This window comes from Mercenaria mercenaria, chromosome 10 (genome assembly GCF_021730395.1).
Source record: "Mercenaria mercenaria strain notata chromosome 10, MADL_Memer_1, whole genome shotgun sequence".
Classification (NCBI taxonomy): Eukaryota; Metazoa; Mollusca; class Bivalvia; order Venerida; family Veneridae; genus Mercenaria; species Mercenaria mercenaria.
The window spans coordinates 34,207,317-34,231,765 of record NC_069370.1 but is presented as its reverse complement, the minus strand read 5'-3'; the positions used below and the strand labels follow the sequence as shown (position 1 = coordinate 34,231,765).

The following is a 24,449-nucleotide window of genomic DNA, read 5'->3' as shown; positions in this document are numbered from 1 at the left end:
GAGCACAGTCGTTCCTCCAATCTACAAGAAAGGTCGGAAGTCCGAGGCTACTACAGGAGTATCCCAAATACGATTTGCCTCTGAAATGACGAAACACGTTCTGGTCATATCCTTTGCCTGTACCATCATGACTAATGGTCAAATTACAGCTTATTAGTTTCACACAAGAGATATTCGAAAATCTTGGAAACGGCCAACAACCCAACATCATAGCAATGGACTTCAATATTTAGTAAAGCTTTCGACAAGGTAAACCACCATAAGTTAACATAAAAAGTCTATACCTGAAAGTCAACCCATTAGCATCCCAGCGAATCAAGTTATTTCTCAAGGACCGATCCCATAGTGTTGTAGTTCACGGTGCTATATGTTCTTTTTTGGGGTCCCACAGGGCGCAGTCATTGGTCCTTGTCTCTTATTACTTAATATTAATGGCTTTCCTAACTTCTTCAAAAGTAAATCGAGACTACCTTTGTCTATCTGACGATTGAAATATTTCATAGAATAGAAAAAGTGGAAACTCCACAAATCGCTCAGCACAATAAAAATTAAAGTGTTGCAGGCTCGATTTGATTGAGCCTGTTCATAGACGGTAGAAGAAATGCATGCTACCGCCCACGCCCTCTAGCCCCGGGTTTAACAAAACTCAACAGTTACACTTGTTACAAGTGCTAAAAACAATTTAGAGACATCCGCAACGGCGATGCACATGGAAGCTTCAACTAACTAGCGGACTAACCCCCTTTCAGCTCTTACTACCCCCCCCCCCCCCACACACACACACCTTCAGTTCTTTTAAGTTCGTCCCCGCTCTTCGGCAGTAAGGATGTTTTGTAAGAATGTAATTTTGTAATTTTGTAAATGCTTAAATTTTGAAAAATGGAATTATTTGCCACTGAACAGCTAATTATTTTCCACAGAAGAGCCAAGTTAACGTCTGAAGAGGTGGGGGAAGGGGAAGACATGTATGTCCTGTAGGCGAAAAAAAAAACAGAGCCTATTTAACAGTTACAGCCTGTTCCTGCAGCTTTAAAATGATCTTACAACTCGTGCACACACTGGAAGTGATTGTTAGTAATTTTTACATTATGTGGGCTCCTGAAAAACTGGACATAAAATGGGTCTTACAGGAGTCTACCCGGACGCTTTTCGAGTGTTCTCCTTCACAGAATATGCCCATAACTTATTCAACAATGCCCAAATTCAATAAATCTGTGCAAAATAACTTAAGAGAAGACATTAATTTACAGTTATTTACTTGGACTTGGGCCAGTTTGAGGGATCGATCTTTTAATCCAGCATAGCCGGAGTTACTCCCCTTCGTTTTTAATACGCCATTTGCAGTCAACGCCTTTGAAAATACTAAATGTAAGTACACATTTAATTCAGATCAATCAAAGAAAGTTATACCTTAAAGGTGTAATATGATTCAATGAATAAAATAAAATGTCATAAACTTGGATAAAGCAGGTTTGAAGAAACGCTCATTTGACCGCATGGACTTATCTGCGGAATTCATGGATTTGTATTTGCCCTGAAATTAACACCAAAAATGTGATTTTAAGTGCTAAACGGGCTGAATAAGGTGTTTAATGTAAAAATCGGTCTCGGTAAGAAGAAAGGAGTGGAAGGGAAGTAATTCATATAGGTCTAATTACAGACATGTCACATTTGTCTCCCATTCACAGGTTTAAATTGGATGTCTAGGGACAATATGATAACCTTTGACTGTTGCTGTCCTGTCAGAATAATCACAATTATAAAATATGATAAGCCGAGTAAGGCTCCGAGTAAGGCTGATACAGATCAAACCATTATTGGAAAGAAGAAAAACATCTTTTCTATGACATTCTAGATGTAAAGTAAACCCTGGGTGAGAAAGTACCAATGTCCCTCCAGGGGCTCGAACACCGGACCTTGTGATCCGTAGGTGGACACTCTAACCACATCACTAAAGGGTTAACCCAACAGCAACGCTGTAAGTGGCCTATAAGCCTATTGTCATTACACTTCTCCTCCTTCACTTTTCAGAGCTCACCAGCTCTCCAGAATGACACTCCATGTCCACTGCATGAGTCCGTAAAACACTTCTGACACCATTAAAGTAAACCCTGGGAGAGAAAATACCAAGGTCCCTACTGGGGCTCGAACCCTGGACCTCGCGATCCATATTGATGCCAGACTTAGCACGGACACCCGATTGACATTGACAGACTGACAGTAGGGCTCCCATCCTCAGATCGTCCTCAGACAAGTAGTTGTCAGGTAACTTACCGAGTCTAACTCTGGTTGGATGACACTTCGTAACTTGAAAATGACACTTTGTAACTTGAATACTTGTAAAAACACTCTGCTGATAACTATAACATCTAGCTGTTATGACTGACCGTCGTCTCAGTGTAAGCCATCCCAGCATGCAACAAAACCCGCGATGGCCTGTGTCCCCTGTTTGTGTCTATTTTTAGAAATGGTTCATCTGAAGTCAATTTTAGTCAGTTATGAGTATGTTGAAAACTTGAACAAACTGATCATTTGCACTGATTTTTGTTCACTGTGTGTGTAATGCAGTGGACCCATAATGATAATCTTCGTATACATGTATATGCCATTTTGTTACTTCGTTTTCATGGAAATCCATTTGCGCGTTGAGCTACATTTACCCCAGAATAATTCTGAGCTGTCTAACAAAAATACCTAATCCCTTACAAATTGTTGATTGTCATTATCTACCACTTAACCTAAATACTTGTTACATTTTCAATCATTGGAGGAATATTTAACATTTGATTTTCCTGTTCTGGTTGCCCAACCAAAAATAGTTATTTCTAAGTGAAAATTTAATAAATGAAAATTTAATTGATATAATTTGCATTAAGAATTATATGAAAGCTGCGTGAAACTTGTCAAATATTATTGCTACTATCTCTGCCTACTTTGGTTGCGCTACCAAGATAAATTAGAAATAACAAATTTTGAAGCGTCATGTCTTTTTAAAACTTCTCTTTTGCTTGAGATAGTTGAAATATCCTGATATATCGAATGCAATTGTAAAACTAGAAATCATGTAGATTTCTATATCAAAATCAAAAGAAATCCAACTTTCTGAATACTTTCATATTAAAGGGGAGTAACCCAAAGGTTATAGACAAGACCGCAGTACTGGATTTTCCAAGAAGTGGACTCAAAAGAGATCCAAATAAGCTTATAGCTTTCATCATAATCAAGCTAAGATAAATTGTTATAAACTAAACTAATTACAAGTTTTTAATTAAAAAAACACTGCAACATACATTTTTAATAGGGATCTAGATCTATCTTTTCTACTTGAGATTGACATGAGAATGTTATTGACATAAAAAGTTTTGCAAAAGGATGATATACAGTAATCAGTATAGAAAAAAAAAATTGAGTTGAATTGTAGAATATAAAAATGAGTTGTATTTTGAAATGAATGGGACAATATTGTGAAAATAACTACCTTTTCAACAGGAAATATGATTCATAATACATGTGGAAGCAGACTGTGCAGTTATAATTCATATTTATTGATAATTTCCTGCCATACAAACACTGTTTGGCAGTGGATTTACCACAGTACTCCGGAGTTATATTATGTAGCAGACAGGTTTTTTTTTTCATTTTTTTTTTATAATAATCAATTTGTATCTATGATGAATAGCTGATATACTGTGAAATCATTCAATTTCGTGGCAAAATTTCGTGGTTTTGGTCAAAATGGCAATTTCGTGGGGATATGAATTTGTGGATTTCAACTTTTGAACATTAATAAATGGGAACTTTACTTGTTCATTGGGATTTAATTTCGTTGATTGACTCAATCACGAAATCCACGAAAATTAGTCCCCCACGAATATTAATGATTTCACAGTAGCCTGAAACTAGTTGGATTAAAAAAGAATTTCTTAATTACTCCTAATATGTAGTTGTGTGTTCCACTTTTCTTTATGGTATATTTTTTGATAATTATAAGACTTGATATATGGTAAAAAATCCACTTTTCCTTCTTGTCCTCTGTGTTTTATAATTGTAAGAAGACTGGTGATGCAAAAAGAAAGCAACATACTCTTTCAAGAATGCCTGAAATCTGTTGGTTTTTTTTACCTTCGCTTATTCTTGTAAAGGTTCTTTTGCGATTTCCTTCTTAGGTATACCATACAATGAGGAAAGATCACAGGTAAAGCTGTTGATTCCAGAGTGAATTAACCTTTAACCTGCAGGCGACAAGTGATTCTGCCTTTGCGACCAGTGCAGACCAAGATCAGCCTGCACATCCGTGCAGTCTGATCATGGTCTGCACTGTTTGCTATTCAGTCAGTAAATTTTCAGTGAACACCCCTTTGAATAATAAATGGTATTACCCAAATTGAATGATGGACCAGTCCATTTTAGAAATTTAGCAGTCTAAGGGTTAAAGATACATCACTAAAGCAACAACATCACTGAAATGACAGTACCGCCAACACAATAACTTCACCAGCAAAGCTACTGGCAAGTTAACTTATCAGTCCTCAGGTAAGCATTTTGGTAAGAGGGCAATATCTTTTAAGTTTAAGGTCTGATATGCAGGTACAAAATTTTGTCTGGCTCTTGACTTTGTTGTACATTGTTTGAAGTAATTTGGTACAAATAACAACCATATTAAGACAACATGTCTTTTGCAATGTCTAGACTCAAAGTTCAAGGTCACCGGGGTCACAGATTTAAGGTAATTTTTCTTGCCCTGTCCATAGCTTTTTAATATGCATGTATATATTTATATTCTAATAACTTGGCACAAACAGTCACCATAAGAAGACAACTTGTTGCATTTAAAACCCATGCTCCTACCTTAAAGTTCAAGGTCACAGTTACAGGTCAAATATTTAAGGTTATTTTTCTTGCATGCTCTATTGCTGTTTTCTACCTGCATGGATATTCGAATACCTTGGCACAAACATTCACCATAAGAAGATGAAGGGTTACATTTAAGACCAGTACCTCTACCTTAAAGGTCACATCATTTTTTTGTGTCTGATTTATAACTTTTGTATGAGTGGATTGATTGATTTGAAATTAACTAAGCACAGACATTCAACAAAATTGGATAATGTATTATATGCAAGACCTATAGGTATGCCCCAAACTAAAAGGTCAAGGTAAGTTAAAGGCTTTAGGTCTGTAAATTTTGTATGAATGGATATACTCATGTTATTTAGCCCAGTCACAATTCCTAGATTATACATGTATGTTGAGAGACCCCTAATGCAAAGGTCAAGGTCACATTTAGAGGTAAAATAATCATGTTTCCCCCCACAATGGGGGAGACATACTGTTTTTTTACCCTGTCTGTCCATCTGTCCATCACACTTCATTTCTAATGAATAACTGGAGAAACATTTGACCTAGAACCTTCAGACTTCATGCATGTAGGATGGTAGGGTTTATGGAGTAGATGGCCCCTATTGTCTTTTGGGTCACTCCATCAAAGGTCAAGGTCACAGGGGCATGAACATGGAAAACGGTTTCCGATCAATAACTTGAGAACCGTTTGACCCCGAATGTTGAAACTTCATAGGATGATTGGACATGCAGCGCAGATGACCGCTATTGATTTTGGGGTTATTTGATATAAGGTTAAGGCCAAAAGGGCCAGAATCCATCACTCTTCATTTCTGATCAATAACTGGAGAACCATTTGACCTAGAACCTTTAGAATTCATAGGATGATAGGGCTCACATAGTAGATGACCACTATTGTTTTTGGGGTAATTCCATCAAAGGTCAAGGTCATGGGCGTGAACATGGAAAACCGTTTCAGATCAATAACTTAAGAACCACTTGAACTTCATAGGATGATTGGACATGCAGAGTAGATAACCCATACTGGCACTAACACCCAAAGGTAAGAAAATAATTTTACTATAACATTTACTGTTTTTCTGTCATTTTCATTGTTGACTAGTCTAGCTCACTGATCTGCCAACAGTTTTTGTTCTACTGTCACTACAGTGTCTGCTGCAAGTTACTTTACACATTTCCACATGAAATGAAAGACCAGTGTAGTGTACAGTACTTGGCTCGGGGGAGGAGGGTGGTGTGTGCAGCAGTTGTGGCTCGGCAACTGAGATCTGTAATTTCTGAATCAGTCTCTTATAATAATCCATTTCCTGATAAACAGTTGATGCATGAATTTGTAATTGTTTGTAATTCAGTTTAATTCATAGCAGAAACAACATCAGTGTAATTATATTGTGTTTATTCTTGTAAGCCAGACAGCCAGGAGTGTTGCTACCATAAAACTGGCATGCAGTACACAGCTGTGACTTGAAAATTTAGTGTTATGCTCAAATAGAGAAATTTAGAAGGCCAGGAACTGCTACAGTCAGGAGTCAGGAAAATATTGATGGCAGCTAAACCATTAGCCATATTCAATAGACTGTTAATTTTGTTTACAGAAAAGGTAATTTGACACACTAATGGTTTGAAATAATAATTTATTTTCCATCAAAACTGGCATTTTATCAGCATGCAAAACAAGCTGTCTTATCAATTTGCCAAAGATCTACAAGAAACTTGTCTTGCTTTGAGTTTTATGCTAAATACATTATTCAGAATCAGGAGAAATGCTTTAGTGTCTTCCCTGTACTTCGTCAAGGTGATTTTCACAGAACTAAAAAACTGCAGGATTGGCTCAGTTTGAAGGTCGTGACGTCAGAAATTTTTTAGACGAGCAGTAGCAAATTTCAGTCCATGAGCAAGTGGAATGGACTGCTTGAGGACCGTGGTCTATTAGCAGAACATTTCAGTTTGTCCGAAAATAGTTTTATGTGTGGTAGTTGACAGTTACTTGTGTGTGTGTTCGGGTTTAACGTCTTTATCAACAATTTTTCAGTCATATAAACGACGGTGTCTACTTGTAGCAGTAAGCTTAATGCCTAACTTTATATTGCTGCCTCACTGGAATATCACCCTGTAGACACGTGACATGATAGCCCACCCAGTCACATTATACTGACACCCGGCTGACCAGTCGTATCACTATCCTCTTAATGCTGAGCGCCAAGCGAGGAAGCTACTAGTACCATTTTTCACGTCTTTGGTATGACGCGACCAGGGATCGAACCCACGACCTCCAGCACTCGAAGCAGGGGTTCTACCACTAGGCTACCGAGGCTGTGACTGTTACTTGTAGGGAACACATCAGTTCAGAGTTCTGAAATGCAGTAAATAGATGTGGTTTGCAGATTTATGTTGCTTCACACATGGAAAACCCATGCACAAATTGTGCGATCATTTTTTGCTGTTGGCAGATTACTTTGCTGCACACTTGGAAAACCCATTCTCAAATTAACTGTGTGATCAGTTTTCACTGTTGGCAGATTATTTACTGCACACATAGAAAACCCATGCACAAATTCAATATGTACTGAATTTTTGCTGTTGGCAGAGTACTTTGCTGCACACATGGAAAACCCATGCTCAGATTCACTGTGTGATCAATTTTTGTAGTCTTCCCTTCTAGAAGGTGTAATTCCAATTAGAACTTCATGTGCTGAGAAAGATTTTAGCATAGAGTTCTGCCATTACTTTAATTTTGACATATATTTCAGGAGAAATTTAGGTGCAACTTTACTCAAGTAGACAGATACACTGGATTACTGCAGTGTGAATTCCTGGTGATGGGGATTTTGTAGAAAAACAGCTGTCTGTGTTTTGTGGAACTATTAACCAGAATAATTACTCAGGGGTTGGAGATAATAAATGTTTATTGTAAGTATTCTTGAAAATTGTGCACAACTTAAGAGTTATGTTTTTTGACTATTTATCTCTATATTTTATAGATGATCAAATAAGTAGTATGTAGTTTGACAGGTTTGATATTTTTCAAACTTGGAATTTTAGTTATATTACATGCTTATTGAATGCCTTGCTGGTCAGTAGTCGGAACTGTTGCCCTCAATGTGACTGAGGGCCAATGGTTTTAACTATTGACAAGCCATTCAATAAATGTTTTATTACATGACATCAGAAATAAATTTTCATAGTTTTTTTCTTTAATTTTTTTTTCTATGACCTACCTGACCTATTCCTGTTATCCCTTGGAGGGGCATAGGGTCTCCACAACAGTCCTCCATCTGTCTCTATCCTGGGCTGATCTCTTTGCCTCTCCCCATGTTATTTGGCATGACATCCAACTCAGCATCTAGAGTTCGTCTCCAGGTGGTTGTCGGCCGTCTCCTTTTCCTCTTGCCTTGCGGATTCCAGTCCATTGCTTGTTTTGTGATGTTTTTAGATGGTCGTCGTAGGATGTGCCCAATCCACCGCCATTTTCACTTCTTGATGGTGTCAGCAATTGCAGTTTGGCTGGTAGATGTTTGTGTCTTTTTCTTGCCATCTGGTATGAAGAATCAGAAGTTTTTTTTCTATAGCCCAGCAAAATTTAGTGTTGAACTATGGACCAGTCAACAGCACAAACTATGGACTTGTGATTTACATAAGGAGTCGCACAATAATTTGATTGTTTAAACAGTACTGGGAATTCCAGTAAATGTTTAGTACAATGAAATGGTAATCCATGCAAGGTTAACTCTAAGGTCATGGGCAAGGGCAGGACATTCCACAGGAGGTGCATCACTTACTAGTGACCTCTCTTGGTCATACCAAAGCCATGCTTTATTTAAATGTAACTTCCTTTAACTAACCCGCCCGCTTAGCTCAATAGGGAGAGCGCAGATCTACAGATTGCGGGGTTGTGAGTTCGATCCTGGGGCGGGTCATACAGTCTCTGGGACGATTTAATAAAAAGACATTGTGTCTGAAATCATTCATCCTGAGCCTCTGATTCATGTGGGGAAGTTGGCAGTTACTTGCGGAGAACAGGTTTGTACTGGTACAGTATCCAGGAACACTGGTTAGGTTAACTGCCCGCCGTTATGTAACTGAAATACTGTTAAAAGTGGCGTTAAACCCAAAACAAACAAACATATCCTTTGTTAACTGGCTATGCTTTCAACTTCATCCAAAGGGCTAGTATTAAAAATGATTCAGGAAGTGGAGTAAAAAAAAATAGAACCTTTGTCCTATAAATACCTTTAGAACTTCAAAATTTTAAGACAGAACATTTGCATGCCTTGTGCAAGTGCCAATTTAATTCGCAAAGGTTTTCATGCCAAAACGTCAAAGTTGTTTGCACATGATGTCAGCTTTCTTAGAAAAGAAGCAGGATTTGAAACCAGTATATGCCACAGAAGCAGATGTAGACTTTGATTCACTTTTATTACACGATTTGAAGCCAGCAGTCCTATTCACCTTGTTGAGAGAGTGCAGCAGGCAAGTTTTAATTTAAGACATAATGGAGCTTGATATTCATGTGTTAGATCCGTGACTTGCATGTGAAAATATTAATATTCGTGGGTGACTAACTTTCATGGTTTTCAGGATTGGCTTGATCCACAGAATTTAATCTCGGTGAAATAAAATGAAATTTCCTTTCATAATTTTTACCTGCAAAAGTTGATATCCACGAATTCATAATTTATGCTCACGAAAAAGCTGTTTCAGTCAAAACCACGAAACTTTGATACCCATGAAATTTAATGATTTTACAGTATTAGCAAAAATAAAACCTCTGGGAATGTTACTAGAGGCACAGTAGAATGATGTATAACACATTCATCAAGTTCATACTCCTGTCTTGTCTTCAAACTGCAAGATTCATTACTGCAAATTACGCAATCATATACTGTAATATACATCAAACAATGAACTTAATGTATTATACATTATTACCCTCCCATTTAATTACTTTAATGGAAGCTCAAGCATTAGTGGGAGCATGGAGTTTTCAGGTTTCCGGAATTCTTTGAATGTGCAATGATCTGGTTTTATTAAGCATTTCTGCCGTGTTTATGACGCCTTCATATTTGATGCTATTTCTGGTATATTAATATATTTTTGTGATACATCTTGAATTAAGGGTAATAGATGTATGAAATACCAGAATTTTTGTATGTGAAGCTGTGGAAATTTCTTAATAATGTATAATGAATAGATAGGATAGAATAGACAAGAAGTATCCAAGAATATTTCCAAAACCTAAGTACCCATATCCAGTCTGCAGATAAACGTCTCTTTATGCTGGTATATTAGAGTGTCTGCTTCAAATTGTCTTATCATAGACATGAAAAATGGTGCCTCCATTGCCTGGCACTTGGTATTAAGAGAACTGCCTTCTCTTCTCTCTTTCTCATACCCTTATGTTCATGGATACCATCAAGAATGTTACTTGCTGAGAACATTTATTTTATCGAGGTTGAGAATCCAGGACCACTGGAAAGAGAGGTACCCATGTGTAACAGAAAATAAGGTTGAAAAGTGACATTTAATATGACTGTAGCATACAAAACAAGAGTATCAGGAATATGAAAACCCTAGACTACTAAAATCCCAGATATTTTGTGAGGAATGTTAGGGATATACTAAATGTCAAGTAAGAATATCAGTGATTTCATGTGGCAGCAAGTACATGTATGAAAAGAGGCAGTTTATTTATCAAACCTGTGAATAAAGGGAGCTAATTTGACATGTATGATAATTAATACAGACAGAAAGATGTTCCGTAGACACTGGTAAAACATTTAGAATGTAGATAGGTATGTACACCGTCATAGAGAAAAGTTTTAGTGTGGTATGATTTATTTTTGTTGCCTGTTTTGCAGAATTTCATTTACTATTAGTTTGAATGTATCACTCTGAAGTCAGTTTTCTGATGGAACCAGTACTGATGTCATGTGGGGAGGAGTACAGGGTGTGAAACTTCAACCTCAAAACTGATGGAAGACTGTGATTAAAGTAAAAAAACAAAACTTAAACAATATTGATGAAGAACAAACTTTTTGATTTGGCTTATTTTGGCCAAGATTTGGAAACATTTTTGGATTTTATGTTGTTAAAAAAAATAATCAGAAAACATATGTTTTAAACTGATCATAGGATTAAAAAATGCTTGCTTTTTTTTCTTGGGGAAAAATAATAACATTATCATGTTCTGATTTTTTTCTCTGTATATAAAAAGTAGGTTGAAAAAAAAGAAAAGAAAAGAAAACTTTGCTGCAAAACATGAGTTTAACCGATTTTTTTTCTAACAATATCAGTGCAAGCTTAATTGGTAAGGAATACCTAATCAGAAGTTAATCTGAAAACCATTATATTAATGCTGATTTTTTTTTAAGTTTGGTCATAATGGTAAAAAAAAAGATTTGAAATTTAGGGAAATGGCTGATCACTGAGGAGGCCATTTTAGTGTTTATGACATCATTTACAGACTACTGTGTAATTTATTTAGTGAACAACCTTTTTTTAGCAGAAGAAATTCTACTGTAACAGTTTCACAAGTTTAAGATGTAAATCGTAACAACTTCTTACTTAGTAAAATTTATACAGTATTTACTGCCAGTTATAATGAATATAATTTTCAAATAGAATTACTGGAGAAAATGCTCTATTACTGGTATAATATATCATAATACAATGTAGTACTGTAATCTGCATCGGGACCAGCAGGTCTCATCAGAACCTAGACAGTATTGTAGTTAGCCCTTTTCATTTTATAAAACCCTATACCGACAGAAATACACCAGGTGGTAATTGGAAGACCTTGCTGAACTGGCTTGCATTAAAGGAACAAAAATGGTCAATAATGTTGTTTATCATTTATTTAACCCCTGTCAACAAATAATTAACTGACCAGCTGCCTGTATTGATCACGATAAATAGTGTAGTATGTAGTAAGTTTGCTTCAAGGAACCGAAACTAGTCAATATTTTTTTTTAGCCGTTTTCATGTCTCACATTAACCTTCACCTCTGAATCAACAAAAAAAATCTGCCTCAATAATGAAGTGACCAGCTGCTGATATTATATAGTCAGTTTGCATGTGTCATAATATTTGTCATTCTATAATAGTTGTAACAATTAGTCGCTGATTATCAACAATGGAATGATAAATGGTTCCATTCTACAATAATATAGCTCCATTCTTCAGTAATTTAGTTCATTGATACTGTTCATTAGTACAGTTCCTTTGTATGTTCTCTGTAGTTTTGTTTTTTTCCAGGATGACTGTTTTCAAAGTCTGTATATACAGTGGATTTAAGTTAGTAAGGTAAGCATGCAGTTTTTGTTATTTTTGGAAAATACATTTTCACTAAGATTTCTTAATTTGATAATTCTGATACTTTTAGCTAGTCTGTATTTAGGCCCTATGTTTTTGTTCAGAGGAGATAACTCCTGAGGGTATTCAAATTTTGTATAATTATGTCCCTTTTTTCTCAAAACATTAATTAGAGCTATAGACAGTGAAAGCCAAAAAAGTAGAAATTTAGAAAAATGTTTTCTAAAAACTGAAAAAAAGATTATCTAGTCAGTAGCCAGACTGACTTTTAACTTACAGGACTGGTTGTATGGAAAAAGTTGAAAGGTCTTACTTCAAGGAAAAAAACTACTAATGTTTTCTATACCTACATATATGTGCATTAATCACATCATTAACTTTTAGTCTGCTGGCGGCAGGTGATTCTGCCTCTGCGACCCATGCAGGCCATGATCATCCTGCACGACTGTGCAGGCTGATCATGGTCTGCACTGTTTGCTATTCAATCTGTAAATTTTCAGTGAACACCCCTTTGATTAACAAATGGAACTGCCAAAATTGAATGATGGACCAATCCATTTAAGAAATTTAGCCGGGTAAAGGTTAAGATTATGGGTTATTGTAGACCCACGCATCTGCCCATTTCTTCTACTTTTCTTTCACTTCCAGTGCATTTGAAGGGTTTGTTACCAGTGCTGCATACTTTATTTTCCTTCTAATCAATTATCTGTCTTTCAGTTCCCTTTAGGGGGAATTAAGTTCCGAAGTAAGCAGTTCTTGTTCTCTTTAGTCTTACAAATTCCTTGCTTACCTAACTGCAGCGTGATGATGAATTATCTGTAAGTTTACTCATAGTCTGGCAGTCATAATGTTTTATATAATGATTTATTGAATATGAGTATTTTTCAGTTTCTTGCATATGTATGATTGTTCCGTTATATACAGTATACTTGATAATTTTCAGCATGGCCCAGAATTGCTAATAAAAATGAAAAAAGTGTTCTCCCCCATCCCCTCCACACACACACACATGAACACATATATGCACACATACAATATTATAGTATTCCTTTATCCCCAAAAGCCACAGACACACATGCATTATTTGGAACTCTTATGGAAGTGGGGGAGGAGATAACTTATGCCAAAGCACCTGTATAAAAAAAATCATAATTTTAAAACCAAGAAAGATATGTACAGATTATATTTTAATGAAGAACAGCATATTACCTGTGGTTTATGCTTGCACTACAAGTACCTTCCAGCAGTTCACATTCGTTAATCATCAATTAACAAAATAAATATTATGCATGTACCTTACACCTGGATGATAAATGCATTTACAAAACCTGTATAGAATGTATGATAAGGCTGTCAGGTCATTTACATTGAACAGTAGTTGTAGTACACTCATTGATGGCCTTTGGGGGCTTGAGTCGATTGTGAAACACCCTTCAATGGCATAAACTAAGTGGCTATGCTATCTAAAATATGTGATAAAAATTCTAAAATGTGCAAGTGTTAGACTTGTGTTAATTCATACAAACCTAAATTTGATTAGGGTCAATAACGTTGCCATTGGAAGTATTAAACATCAGGTAATTGTTTTTTCTAATCTTCTATGTAAAAACTGTAATGAAGTTCATTACATAGGCGTTTAGTGCAGCCACTGAAATTGTTGTTTCAGTTTTGTTGCAAAGTCATTTTTTTTCAACAGGTAAAGCAGTCGGTGGAAGGAAAAAGTTGTAAATGCTAGAGAAATAAAGAAAGTTTTTGAAGAAACACCTGGAAAGCTGTCAAATGAGTGTAAGGACTGTGAAACAGTGTTTTGAAATTGGTGTGAAGCTGTGCTTTAAATGAAAATAAAGTCAGTGTAAGAAGCAATTTAATTTAATATTTGTGAAGCAGTTTTTGGATTTCATATGAGGTTGTGTTTGAAAGTAATTTCAAGTTTTGTGAAGCAGCTGCAGTGTATTAAAGGTTATCTGAAGCAGTTTTTGAAAGGTTCTGTAAGGTAATGTTTGAAAGGTGAAGCAGGTTTGAAAGGTTCTGTAAGATAATGTTTGAAAGGTGAAGCAGGTTTGAAAGGTTCTGTAAGGTAATGTTTGAAAGGTGAAGCAGGTTTGAAAGGTTCTGTAAGGTAATGTTTGAAAGGTGAAGCAGGTTTGAAAGGTTCTGTAAGGTGATGTTTGAAAGGTGAAGCAGGTTTGAAAGGTTATGTAAGGTAGTGTTTGAAAGGTGAAGCAAGTTTGAAAGGTTTGTAAGATAATGTTTGAAAGGTGAAGCAGGTTTGAAAGGTTTAACATAAGGTAGTGCTTGAAATTTTACATTGTATGGAAAGATAACTTAACTTGTGATACTGTAATTTAAAACATAACAGTTAATTATCAAAATACAAATTTTTGAGCATGTAGTTGAATCTAGAAATTGTGTGTTTGAGAAGATTATTGTCAGGTAGAGATTTCAAAAACAACTGAAAGTGTTACTTTCCCCCCTCAGGTGGTTTTTGTCTGACAACACAGGGGGAGATAGTGATCAGAATCCTTGTAAGCGGCTTTCTTCAACATTTCATCAATCTGGTCATTTTTTTGTAAGATCAATTTAATCTGATACAATTTCTATTAAGTATCTTAACATACATAGGCTTGAATAGTAATTTTGTATTAAATTGTGTACAGATATAGCAAAAGTTTGCCTTAAGCTCTTGAAACTTAAAATACAACGCCATTAGTTTAAAATCTCCTCTTGATCTTCTGACAGGCCCTTAAGAGGTATTTGTACAGTTTTTGCCGCCAAAAGTGGGTTATGTTTAGTGTTTACAAAATATTGTCATTAAATATGGTTTTGATGAATTCACTTGTTACGATGACATATAGAAGATTCAGGTATAAGATACATGAGGCGTGTAAGATTATGACGGGTTCATGACATGTTTTTCCATGTATACAGTTTGTTCACCTGTTGTCATATATAGTAAATACAGGATAATATTGTTATTTATTGCACATTCTCGAGGTACTATTTTTGATTTTTTTTTAATGAAAATTAAAGTGAGGTTTTTGTTTGTTTGAATTGGTCAGAAAAGGATGGACATTTTCATAGATGCAGTAAGTGTCTTTCTTTATTTGAAGTTTTTGTACCGACTTGCAAAAGCCTATCCAGGTAGTTTGTTAGCTTTTACAGAACACTACCAATGAAGTGGTTGCAAGTTTGATCCTGTGCAAGGCTGCTGAATTTTCTCTGAGACAGTTTGATAAAAGACAGTTTTTCGAATAAGCAGTGGTCTAGTGGGTAAGTTGTTGGACTCTAAACCTAGTGGTTGTGCGTTCTAGCCCCACTGGGATCATGCCTTCTCATATGACACTAGTACTGGTTTTTTCAGGAAGCAGACTCGCATTTGGCTCAAATAAGCTTGAAAGTTTCATCACAATCAAGCTAAAATAAATTAGTATATACAGAAAGACAATGATGCTGTTGTCTTTTACATCCACTTTGAAGTCATTGTGAGGAAGTTGTCAGTTAATTGTCCTGAAGAGGTTTAAACTGCTGGTACAAAATCCATGAAAGGTTTATTGTTTTCATTCGTCAGACAACGCAAGCAAAACTCAAATCAATTCTAAACACAAAAAATGCCCTATTTATACTGAGTGAGCATTTTCCTCAAAGAACACTAGAAATTCTGATTGCATTTACTGCTAGATTTAATTTTGATTTAACAGGTATTGATTTCTTTACAATCTACTAGGTATGAATGCTGTTGTTGTTGTTTTTTGTGTCTGTTACATGGAAAAGCTGATTGGAACAAACAAGGAACCACAAATGAGGTGTGTAATGAACTGAAGTAACAACGGTTCTGCATTAATAGAGAAATGCCTGGATGGTTGGGATTTTTTTTCCAGCTGTATGTTCAATACCAGTATCTATTGATTGGGTCATGCTTCGGTAGGAAAAAGCCTCAGAGCTAGAAATATATAGTAGTCTAGAACCAATACGATACTCAATAAAGAAAAAACCCAATATTCTGGAAACCAGGCATAATATCACCAGCTATAATTATTCCAAGTGTATTTATTATGACTGTGTAGGTATTATGAGTCACATAATTATATGAGGAATTGTCTGCAAATATTTTGGAAGGAAAAACTATTAGTGGAACCTGTGCATGTAAGTCTTCATCTTTATGAAATTTGGAGTTTTGGAGATTCTTATCAGCTGAAGGCTTTTTTTGAAAGTGTTTTTCTCACACTTTGGATCATTTATTTTGATTGTATTGGATTTATTCGCTTTGGAACTTTGTATGAATTTGGATTTTATGGTGGGATAAAATAGCGGAAACCTTCTGCAGATACAGATGTAATTATTCATAACATATTCTGCATTATTTTCGTATGAATATTATTAATCACAGTTTCGTGTTAACATACACTTTCGTTAAGTGTGCAATTGTCATTAACTTCTATGCATTTTGTTTCTTGCTGGTGTATGGATTCAGCATAATGAATTGTATATTACTTTATATTTTATAGTCCTGTCAAAGTCAAATAAGATATGTAAACAATTTGAAGTAGGTTAATTTATTTCTGCTGGATTATGGTAGGCCTTACTGGCTTACTCATTTCTTTATTGGGATGGCTTATTTTATGATCTGATATTTATAGTTGCCATCCCTCTAGACCAGTAAAAAAGTTATCACACTGTCTCTAAATGTCCTGTTATTATGAAAATGAATCACTACATTGTCTGTATACCTGCCAGAAAAACCAGGGCTGATGCCACAGGAGAATTTGGTTCATGACCCCAGTAGGGCAGAAAGCCTTTCTCCCTTGTGTTCATGGCCCCAGTATGGCATAAAGCCTTTCTCCCTCATGTTCATGGCACCAGTAGGGTGCAAAGCCTTTCTCCCTTGTGTCCATGGCCCCAGTAGGGTACAAAGCCTTTCTCCCTTGTGCCCATGGCCCCAGTAGGGTGCAAAGCCTTTCTCCCTTGTGTCCATGGCCCCAGTAGGTTGCAAAGCCTTTCTCCCTTGTGTTCATGGCCCTAGTAGGGCACAAAGCCTTTCTCCCTTGTGTCCATGGCCCTAGTAGGGCACAAAGCCTTTCTCCCTTGTGGCCATGGCCCCAGTAGGGTGCAAAGCCTTTCTCCCTTGTGTCCATGGCCCCAGTAGGGTGCACAGCCTTTCTTCCTTGTGTTCATGGCCCTAGTAGGTCACAAAGCCTTTCTCCCTTGTGTCCATGGCCCCAGTAGGGTGCAAAGCCTTTCTCCCTTGTGTCCATGGGCCCAGTAGGGTGCACAGCCTTTCTTCCTTGTGTTCAAGGCCCTAGTAGGGTGCAAAGCCTTTCTCCGTTGTGTCCATGGCCCTAGTAGGGCACAAAGTCTTTCTCCCTTGTGTCCATGGCCCCAGTAGGGTGCAAAGCCTTTCTCCCTTGTGTCCATGGCCCCAGTAGGGTGCACAACCTTTCTTCCTTGTGTTCATGGCCCTAGTAGGGTGCAAAGCCTTTCTCCCTTGTGTCCATGGCCCTAGTAGGGTGCAAAGCCTTTCTCCCTTGTGTCCATGGCCCCAGTAGGGTGTAAAGCCTTTCTCCCTTGTGTCCATGGCCACAGTAGGGTGCAAAGCCTTTCTCCCTTGTGTCCATGGCCCCAGTAGGGTGCAAAGCCTTTCTCCCTTGTGCCCATGGCCCCAGTAGGGTGCAAAGCCTTTCTCCCTTGTGTCCATGGCCCCAGTAGGATGCACAACCTTTCTTCCTTGTGTTCATGGCCCCAGTAAGGTGCAAAGCCTTTCTCCCTTGTGTCCATGGCCCCGGTAGGGTGCAAAGCCTTTCTCCCTTGTGTCCATGGCCCCAGTAGGTTGCAAAGCCTTTCTCCCTTGTGTTCATGGCCGTAGTAGGGTGCAAAGCCTTTCGCCCTTGTGTCCATGGCCCCATTAGGCTGCAAAGCCTTTCTCCCTTGTGTCCATGGCCCCAGTCGGTTGCAAAGCCTTTCTCCTTTGTGTTCATGGCCGTAGTAGGGTGCAAAGCCTTTCTCCCTTGTGTCCATGGCCCCAGTAGGCTGCAAAGCCTTTCTCGCTTGTGTTCATGGCCCCAGTAGGGCACAAAGCCATTTTCTCTTGTTTAACCAGATTTCTGCTCCTTTTAAATTAAGCTTAGAAAATAAGTTAATAAATCGGTTGTAGCATTTAATATAGGTAGTGTTTATATAGATTATTTGTATGTAGGGGTCAGAGGTGAAAAAAATGAGCATTGCTTGCCTGGTATTGTAAAGCTCGATCAATGGAGAGAGATCAAGGTTGCAAGTTTGATCCTTGGGCAAAAACAGAGCAGTCATTTGTGCTGATTTGACATAAGGCTCTTTAGAATTTTTCCTCAACCACTTACCCTTGTGGTAGTTTTTCAGACACAGCATTTACCTTTTAAATACAGATGGTATGGTGACATTATTGCTGAGAATTGGATTTAACAAAATTTTAATGCAAGATCCAGGAACACTGACCAAAAAGTATGAGTTAATAATTGTTCAGTTACAGTATTTACCATTTAAGTACAGGCAGTATGGATACAAGATCCAGTAGCACTGACCAACAAATATGAATGAAGATCCAGAAACAGTGACCATTATGTATAACTGTAGGTTACGTAGTAGGTCCTGATACCAGTATATAAAGTAGGCAGGCATTTCAAAAATGGCACTATTATCCCAACTAAATAAACCAGTATTCCTACCAAAATGGCATCCTCCTTATATGAAATTGTTGCTGAAAGGCAGAAGATTTGGGTTCAACCTCTACTGCTGAAATTGACATGTTTATTCTTGTCACTGATATATTGATTTCTTCCCAAGCTAATGAGTATTGTGAAGAGGCCTCTAATGACAATAACTGATTAATCTTAATGTAGTTATGTGAAAAAATGCTCTGGCCGTTACAATCTGAACTCTCTAGAAATAGAATATTATTTGATATGGGTTTAATACTAATTTTCAGAAACTTAAGAGTGGTTGGTTAACCAACCAATGTTACCAGATTCTGTACCAGTATAAACATCTAACCAATACTATAATGAGTCACACCATGGGAAAACCAACATAGTGCATTTGCGACCAGCATGGTCCCAGACCAGCCTGCGCATCCGCGAAGTCTGGTCAGGATCCATGCTGTTTGCTAACTGTTTCTCTAATTGCAATAGGCTTTGAAAGCGAACAGCATGGATCCTGACCAGACTGCGGGGATGGGCAGGCTGGTCTGGATCTAAGCTGGTCGCAAACGCACTATGTTGGTTTTCTCGTGGCGCGGCTCACATATTCCTCATACAGCTGCCTAATTAGTCTGTGTTCAGACCCGGTGTTTTGTTCACAGGAGATAACTCCTGAGGCTATTCAAATTTTGTATAATTATATACCTTGTCTTCTCAAAACACATAATAATCAGAGCCAAGACTGATGAAGTCAGAATATATAACAGAATTATTCTTTCTAAAAAAAAAAAAAAAAAAGATTATCTAGTCGGTAGCCAGACTACTACCTGATGTAAAGTTGTATCGGAGAATATTCACCTAGCTCAAGGTTGAAGACTACCGACTTAAGATTTGTACAGTCTTGTGCTTTACCTGCTAAGCTAACAAAATGGGTAAATGAAAGTTGGAATGTGGTAAGTGACTCCAGATTTTGTAGCATCTGGAGACATGAAGGGGTTTGCTGAGTTCCATATTTGTATAAGACCTCCTGGGATTGTCAACTTTAATTTCCAGTCTTGCCAGTGTTTTTCGTATGCTACACGACACCTAGTGCACATTATGCCCTTTGATGGACTCCCAGTCCTGTAAATGATTTTCATACATTACACGACACCTATTGCACTTCATGCCCTTTGATAGACTCCCAGTCCTGCCAATGTCTTTCAAACGCTACACAGCATGTAGTGCACCTTAGGTTCTTAGAAGGATTGCCAGTCCTGCTAATGTTTTTATATGCCACACGACACAATGTGCACTTTATGTCCTTAAGAGGACTGCCAATGTCTTTCATACGCTACATTGACACATAGTACACTCTTTCCCCTTTAGTAGGCAGGTGTTTTGTAATGACCGATTATTCAAAAAAATGCAAACAAAACCCTATGTTTGAAATACGAGACGTTAAAAATACTAGAATCGAGTTAGGTGGCTTTTATTAAAGACTCATCAAGCACATCGTATGATAGTCATGCATAGTGATTTGAAGTGAAATTATGTCGTAAGTGACAAGTAAGTGGGCTTTCTGTTGTTGTTTTTTCTATCTGTACATCTCATTATAAATGTATTAAAATTCATTAAAAAAATTGAACTACTGTTTAGATTTGCATGGTGAAAAAAATCCCTGTTATTAAATAAATTGAAATTACTGTTACGCAAAGGAGATTATATTTTTGAAAGGTAAAAAAACTTTCTACTTTCGTTGTTTGAAATTTTGAATCCGCTTTATCCCGCTACATGAAACCGCTGCATGAAAGTACATTTTTTACAAGCGAAAGTTATAACACACCTTCAGCCGGGAAGTCTGGAATAAGTTTGTTTCAACAAAATCTGTAAGTTTGAGAAACTTTTAATTTAATTTTTTAGATTAATGTGGTTTTTGAAGTGAAGACAAAAAGTAATATGGAAACATTTTGTACGGATTTCACTTTTAAGCTTCATAGAAACATCACACAGACAATAGCCTCTGTGTGAGAGCTTAATAAAGAACTGAATAATGAAGTTTGAGCTAACTTTCATCTACATGAAATAAATCTTGAATTTGGTATCGTTAAAACCTAAGTACTTGCTCATCTGAATAAAGTTTGATCATAATCAGATAAGCTTATTGTTTTCTTGGCTACAAGTCATTGTGTTGTGTAAGAATTTGGATAAGAATTTGGAGTAAACAAGGCGAATTACTTGAGGTACTGGTGTGCCAAGATTCTCTTGTTAGTTTATTTGTGGTAACAGCAAGTGAAACAAACCTGTACATTAATTGATAGATATTTGTCAAGAGCCAGGCATTGTGTAATAATTGTCAGTAATATTACATGTTATAATTTTTTGTACTGAAAATATATTCGGGGCCTCCGTGGCCGAGTGGTAAAGGTCGCTGACTTCAAATCACTTGCCCCTCGATGTGGGTTCGAGCCTCACCGGGGGCGTTGAATTCTTCATGTGAGGAAGCCATCCAGCTGGCTTACAGAAGGTCGGTGTTTCTACCCAGGTGCCCGCTCGTGATGAAATAATGCACGGAGGGGCACCTGGGGTCTTCCTTCACCATTAAAGCTGGAAAGTCGCCATATGACCTATCATGTGTTGATGCGACGTTAAATCCAACAAAATAAAAAAAACAAAAAAAAAATAGATATTCTTATTAATTTGAGTTGCTGACTGAACTGAGCCATAAATACGTTCCCATTGGTCAAGTTTTTGCATGTAAGCCGGTTTTAGGAAGCAAGTTTTCAGTGGCTTGGAAATTGTGTGAAGTAAGTCGTCAACGTTCCCATTGGTCAAGTTTTTGCATGTAACCCAGAAACCACTTAACTGTAATGATCTGACATGCAGACACTGCACAGGTTCTTCAACTCATTTTGCCATTTAGCTGAGTTATTCCACTTTTTTGTCTTAGAAATATTTGGTTTAGTGTTTGTATGTAAGCTTTTTGTGACAATGCTTATTGAATAGCCAAGTGTCATTACATGTGGTGTCTCAGTCACAAAGTTGGTGTTTCTGATGGCCATTTTACTTGTCATTTATGTTTTGTGAACTCAGTGGCCACCAGTTCAGTTTTACAATTTTACTGAAGAAATAGTTTACCCAAATCTCTGTTTCTCAAGTCATCAGCAAACATCTGTTTCAAATGTTTACCTTACTTTTTAGAGATGATCGATTACATAGACTTTCTGATGAAGTTCTGATTGATAGAAAATTCACCTTTAGCCTGCTAGCTGCAAGTGATTCTGCCTTTGCGACCAGTGCAGACCAAGATCAGCCTGCGCGGCTGATCATGGTCTGCACTGTTCGCTATTCAGTCAGTAAATTTTCATTGAACACCCCTTCAAATATAAAATGATACTGTCCAAATTGAATGATGGACCAGTCCATTTTAGAAATTTAGCAGGCTAAGGGATAATAAACAGTGCTGTAAGTTGTGCTGAGTTTTTGACTTAAGTTTTATAACATCAATTAAAGTGTGGGGTGCTCATTAATCACCCATAATGTCATATATAAAAAAAATAAGTATATAACACGAAAAACAACAGGGATTTATACATTTCTGAACCTGGTAATTACAAATTGGATAAAAACTGTTGAAAGCATACAACTGCTGCTGTTTAAGTGAAATAGAGAGTTCCATTCATAGGGAGCCACTTTGAATACGCTTTTTTAGTATTTAGAGGTCTGGAATTCCTCAAGAAGTTCTTACAGATGTTTATGTATATGTGTGTATATTCATTCTACTGAACAGTAAGTACTGTTTTAGATAGAGTTTGTAAACTGTTTAGTATTTTGATGTTTTGGTAGATTTTGTTGATAATACAAGGCTTCAGTGCCTAAGAAATGGTGTGAGGTAGGGCAAATAAGTTTTCAGTTACCGGGAAAAGGTATTAGTAAGACAGTGGATTTGGGAAGCAAGTTTTCAGTGGCTGAGAAATGGGGTGAAGTAAGACAGTGCATTTGGAAAGCAAGTTTTCAGTGACTGAGAAATGGTGTGAAGTAAGACAGTGGATTTCAGTGACTGAAAAATGGTGTGAAGTTTTCAGTAGCTGAGAAATGGTGTGAAGTAAGACTGTGGATTTGGGAAGCAAGTTTTCAGTGGCTGGGAAATGGTGTGAAGTAAGACAGTGGATTTAAGAAGCAAATTTATGGTGTGAATTTAGGAAGCAAGTTTTAAATGGCTGAGAAATGGTGTGAAGTAAGACAGTGGATTTGGGAAGCAAGTTTTTCAGTGGCTGAGAAATGGTGTGAAGTAAGACATTGGATTTAAGAAGCAGATTTATGATGTGAATTAAGGCAGTGAATTCAGGAAGCAAGTTTTCAATGGCTGAGAAATGGTGTGAAGTAAGACAGTGGATTTGAGAAACAAGTTTTCAGTGGTTGGGAAATGGTGTGAAGTAAGACAGTGGATTTAAGAAGCAAATTTATGGTGTGAATTAAGGCAGTGAATTTAGGAAGCAAGTTTCCAAGTAGACTAGCTCCTAGACTATGATTTATCTTTTTACATTTTTATGATTGAATGTAGTGAACTGAGCCAGTCTATATCCTATGTCCAATATCATATGATAATTTCAACATCAGTCCTGTGTGAAAATCTCTAAAATAGACTGGCTTTTGTCTCTATGAAATTGAATTCGTCAAAAAAGGGAAAAATATAGAAATATAGTTATTATCAGTCTAGTGGCTAGTCTAGTTTCCAATGGCTGAGAAATGGTGTGAAGTAAGACAGTGGATTAAAGAAGTAAGTTTATGGTGTGAAGTAAAGCAGTGAATTTAGGAAGCAAGTTTTTAGTGACTCAAATTTTCAGTGGCTGGGAAAAAGTGTGAAATAAGGAAGTTTTCAATAGCTTGGAAATGGTGTGAAGTTAGACAGTGGATTTAGAAAGCAAGTTTTCAGTGGCTGAGAAATGGTGTGAAATGAGGCAGTGAAATCAGGAATCAAGGTTTCAATTTCTAGGAAATGGTGTGAGGTTAGCAGTAGATTTAGGAAAAAAGTGTTCAGTGTAAGGCAGCAGATTTAGGAGACAAGTGTTCAATTGCCAAGAAATGTTGTGAAGTAAGGCAGATGATTTGGAAAACAAGTTTTCAATGGCTGAGAACTGATGTGAAGTAAGGGATTGAATTTTGGAAGCAAGTTTTCAGTGGATGAGAAATGGTGAGATGTAAGGCAGTGGATATAGGAAACAAGTTTGAAATTTCAAGGAAATGGTGTGAAGTAAGGCAGAGGATTTAGAAAACAAGTTTTCAGTGACTGAAAGCTGGTGTGAAGTAAGGCAGAGGATTTAGAAAACAAGTTTTCAGTGACTGAGAGCTGGTGTGAAGTAAGGCAGAGGATTTAGAAAACAAGTTTTCAGTGACTGAGAGCTGGTGTGAAGTAAGGTAGAGGATTTAGAAAACAAGTTTTCAGTGACTGAGAGCTGGTGTGAAGTAAGGCAGTGGGTTTAGGAAATAAGTGATCAGTGGATGAAAAATAGTGAGATGTAAGACAGTGAATTCAGGAAGCAAGTTTTCAGTTGTTGAGAAATGGTTTGATGTAACAAGTGTGCAAGATTACCCCAGAAGATGTAGAAAGGTGCAAGTTCATAGTATCATTGC

At 37.0% G+C, this 24,449-nt stretch overlaps 1 protein-coding gene across 18 annotated transcripts in view; it reads left to right on the top strand.

Moving 5' to 3' along the window:
• Positions 1-3,457: 3,457 nt before the first annotated feature.
• The window catches only part of LOC123559425 (microtubule-associated protein tau-like), an 85,997-nt gene continuing 65,005 nt past the window's right edge, over positions 3,458-24,449 (top strand). For 2 of the 18 annotated variants that reach the window (XM_053552689.1, XM_053552701.1), the window contains exons 1-3: positions 6,105-6,460; positions 7,611-7,770; positions 12,115-12,162. The gene's annotated coding sequence lies outside the window, so the exon portion shown is untranslated. Of the gene's footprint in view, positions 3,626-6,104; positions 6,461-7,524; positions 7,771-12,114; positions 12,163-13,568; positions 13,749-16,140; positions 16,315-16,350; positions 16,504-20,292; positions 20,385-20,418; positions 20,553-20,577; positions 20,705-24,449 lie in introns of those variants that run through there. The other 16 variants (XM_053552707.1, XM_053552704.1, XM_053552691.1 and 13 more) reach the window with 15 other exon arrangements.